Source organism: Cololabis saira, chromosome 1 (genome assembly GCF_033807715.1).
Source record: "Cololabis saira isolate AMF1-May2022 chromosome 1, fColSai1.1, whole genome shotgun sequence".
Classification (NCBI taxonomy): domain Eukaryota; kingdom Metazoa; phylum Chordata; class Actinopteri; order Beloniformes; family Belonidae; genus Cololabis; species Cololabis saira.
Window position 1 is genome coordinate 17,133,273 of NC_084587.1, and position 4,293 is coordinate 17,137,565.

Genomic DNA, 4,293 nt, shown 5'->3' on the forward strand with positions numbered 1-4,293 from the left:
CAACTGATCACCACCTTGTGGTGAGTTGGATGCGCTGGCGGAGGAGGAAGTTGGACAGACCGGGCAGACCCAAACGTATAGTGAGGGTCTGTTGGGAACGTCTGGCTGAGCCCTCTGTCAGGGAAGTCTTCAACTGGGGGAGGCTGGGGACATTGAGTCCGAGTGGACCATGTTCTCTGCCTCCATTGTCAACACGGCGGTTCGAAGTTGTGGATGCAAGGTCTCTGTTGCCTGTCGTGGTGGCAATCCTACAACCCGGTGGTGAACACCGGAAGTAAAGGATGCCCTCAGACCTTCAGAGTCCTACCAGGCTATGTTAGCCTGTGGGACTCCTGACACAGTAGATAGGTAACGGCAGGCCAAGGAAACCGCAGCTCGGGTGGTCCTGGAGGCAAAAACTTGGGTCTGGGAGGAGTTCGTTGAGGCCATGGAAGAAGACTTTTGGTCGGCCTCAAGGAAATTCTGGCGGACCATTCAGCGCCTCAGAAAGGGGAAGTAGTACTCTGCCAACACCATTTACGGTGCAGGTGGGGAGCTGTTGACCTCGACTGGGGACATCGTCGGACGGTAGAAAGAATACTTTGAGGATCTCCTCAATCCGACTGATATGCTTTCCATTGAGGAAGCAAAGAGTGTGGACTCGGGATGTGCTCATCTATCACCCAAGCCGAGGTCACTGAGGTGGTTCATAAACTCCTCAGTGCCAGGGCACCAGGGGCGGATGAGATTCGCCCTGAGTTCCTCAAGTCTCTGGATGTCGTAGGGCTGTCTTGGTTGACACGGCTCTGCAAAGGTGATAGAGCCGCTGGAGTGGCAAACCGCGGTGGTGGTCAGTCTTTTTAAAAAGGGGGACCGGAGAGTGTTTTCCAACTATAGGGGGATCCCACTTCTCAGCCTCCCCGGGAAAGTCTACGCCAGGGTACTGGAGAGGAGAATACGGCCGATACTTGAACCTCAGATTCAGGAGGAACAATGTGGTTTTCGTCCCGGTCGTGGAACACCGGACCAGCTCTATACCCTCCGCAGGGTTTATGGGAATTTGCCCAACCAGTCCACATGTGTTTTGTGGATTTAGATAAGGCATTTGACCGTGTCCCTCGTGCCATTCTTTGGGGGGAGCTCAGTGAGTATGGGGTCCAGGGCCCTCTATAAAGGGCTGTCCGGTCTCTATATGATCGGAGCAGGAGTTTGGTTTGCATTGCCGGCAGTATGTCAGACTTGTTCCCAGTGCACGTTGGACTCCCGCAGGGCTGCCCTTTGTCACCGGTCCCGTTAATAATTTTTATGGACAGGATTTCTAGGCGTAGCCAGGGGCCGGAGGTGATCCGGTTTGGGAACCTCAGGATTTCATCTCTGCTTTTTGCGGACGACGATGTCCTGTTGGCTTCGTCTGACAGGGACCTTCAGCATGTGCTGGGACGGTTTGAGGCCAGGTGCAACGCGGCAGGGATGAGAATCAGCACCTCCAAAACCGAGGCCATGGTTCTACACCGGGAAAGGGTGGTGTGCCTTCTTCGGGTGGGTGGAGAGGTCTTGCCTCAAGTGGAGGAGTTCAAGTATCTCGGAGTCTTGTTCACGAGTGAGGGAAAGATGGAGCGTGAGATTGACAGACGGATCGGTGCAGTGTCCGCAGTTATGCGGTCGGTGTACCGGACCGTCGTGGTGAAGAAAGAGCTGAGTCGAAAGGCGAAGCTCTCGATTTACCGGTCAATCTACGCACCCACCCTCACCTATCGTCATGAACTTTGGGTAATGACCGAAAAGACAAGATAGCGGATACAACCGGCCGAGATGAGTTTCCTCCGCAGGGTGCCTGCAGATAGGGGGAGGAGTTCGGTCACTCGGGAGGAGATCGGAGTCGAGCAGCTGCTCCTTCACATTGAGAGGAGTCAGCTGAGGTGGTTTGGGCATCTCTATCTGATGCCTCCTGGACGCCTCCCTAGACCCCGGGGAAGACCCAGGACACGCTGGAGAGACTATGTCTCTCGGCTGGCCTGGGAACGCCTCGGACTCCCCTCGGAAGAGCTGGAGGAAGTGTCTGGGGTGAAGGAGGTCTGGGCATCTCTCTTGAGGCTGCTCCCCCTGCGACCCGGTTCCGGATAAGCGGTGGAAAATGAATGGATGGATGGATGGATATAGTAAATATATTTCACTTACTTTCACTCAATAATAATTACCTATTGATTCATTAATTATAAAATTGAATGTTTATGCATAAAAGAGTCATTTTATTATTTTGCGTAAATTATTAAATATTACGAGATTACTTTTTTCTTTTTCTTTCCCCACTCTTGCTCTGTTCATTATTTTATTGAATGTGGAGTACAGCAGGTTTTATTTTAAAAGTGTCGTGAAATTTTCACTGAATTGCTTTAACTTTTCGTTAAACTTTGTACATTGCATCTAACCTGAAAACCACGGGGGGAAAAACATTTTCCTTTCAACCAGCCAATCACCAGCTACCTGTCCTTTAATGGAAAAGTGTGCGTAGGTTATTACATCTACTTGTTAAACTTGTGAAACTGTAGTTCATGTTCAGATCACCATCAGTCATGGACAGACTGCACATCTTTCTGCTTGTTCTAGGTAATTCTACATTTGTTTCACGTCTAGATAGGATTTTCCAGAAAATGTTTTTTACATAATTAATATTTTCAAGTTAAATGTTACTCTTATGGGCTGCATTTTGAAATGATGAGATATATGCGAGCCGCCTAGTGGGCCACTTTTGGCAAGCAGAACTGGCGCTGCGGGATGAACCGTGTTAAAAACATTTTAGTTTTAAACACTTTTATTTCTATTCCAGGAGGTGTTTCATGCTGTCATTTTTGCGTTTCTGGATCAGTGATGGAGGTGACAGTCAGACCTAGAGACAACATCACCCTGTACTGTGACTGCAAAGTGTCGACCGGAGTCTTTATAGTGTGGTTCAGGAACTGTTCCCATGAGAACCAGCCACCTCTTGTTCTAGACGTAACACTTGATTACTGGAGAAACCCAAAGAACCATTCTCGTTTTGAATTTGTGAAGAACATTTCTTCTGATTCTTATGACTTCTTAATAACAAACATCTCTGGTTCTGACGAGGGCTTGTACTACTGTGGAACTAAAGAGAAGAAGGTGGAAGTTAAAGAAAAGTTGACTCAAAATATTATTTACAATTACAGCAACATCACCACAAGAGTCACAGTTGGTAAGTACTTTTTTTTTTTTAATTCTATGTACGGCTGGGATTGTGTTTACTGCATATATTTGACTAATGATCATTAAAATGACATGTTCTCTTATTTGTACGTATTGTGTAAAAGGGATAAAACAAATGTTCCATGGTGGCCAACTGAATTTAAATGGTTTTGCACAGAAATCTTTTATCCAATTCAAAAACTTTTGGAAAATTAAATTGTGGAACGCAGCCTGGCAACCCTTATGTACCATGGAGCACCAATTCAGTTTTTACAAATACTTGCATCTTTGTGTTTGAACCAGACTATGCTGGTTTTCATCCTGACATCAACAAGACTCCACAGGATTGTGGTTTATGCTGGATTCTGCTCTTCTCTCTGTGTCCAGCTGTTTCTATGTTATCCGCTCTCCTCTCGTCCCTTCTGGTTTACAGGCTTTGCCAGAAAACCGGTATCCGCATCTTTATCTCATAAAATACTAATGAGATGTTTTTAACTTGATGTTTAATGCCTAAATATGTTTTCAAAATGTAATGTTTAATGTAATCTGCTTACCTTCCCTAAGATGACGAAAAGCGATATGAAGCAAGAAATGATACGTCAAAAACACAGGTAACAGCTATACACTTACCAGTCATTTTAAGTATTGATCATTCTCATTGTGGACATCTAGACCAGTGATTCTCAACTTGTGGGTTGAGACACAAAATTGGGTCAAAGACCTGTTTTTAGTGGGTAGCAGCCGTTTGCCTTGGGTAAAGTTAAAACTTTCAGGTAAAGTACAGACCACTACTGCTCAATCATTGCAATTTTTAATGTACCGTATTTTGCAGACCATTAGGCGCACCGAATTATAAGGCTCGATATCAATGAACGATTCTATTTTCATACATAAGGTGCTCCGGGTTTTAAGGCGCATGATCAGAATCAGAATCAGCTTTATTGGCCAGGTTTGAACATTGTCCAACAAGGAATTTGACTCCGGTAATTTCGCTCTTTGGTATTAAAAATAAACAATAAACAAATAAACAATAAACAAATGTGGTATTTCTATGTACAGTATAAACATTTTAAAGGTGCAGCAGTTTGAGGTAGTGAGAAGGACAGTTCT

The 4,293-nt window shown here is 45.7% G+C and overlaps 1 long non-coding RNA gene across 1 annotated transcript; it reads left to right on the forward strand.

Moving 5' to 3' along the window:
- The first annotated feature begins 2,553 nt into the window (after positions 1-2,553).
- LOC133451337 (uncharacterized) lies at positions 2,554-3,780 on the forward strand. Its single transcript, XR_009783159.1, has 3 exons — positions 2,554-2,586; positions 2,807-3,193; positions 3,748-3,780. It is a non-coding gene; the product is annotated as an uncharacterized LOC133451337 (long non-coding RNA).
- Positions 3,781-4,293: the final 513 nt, after the last annotated feature.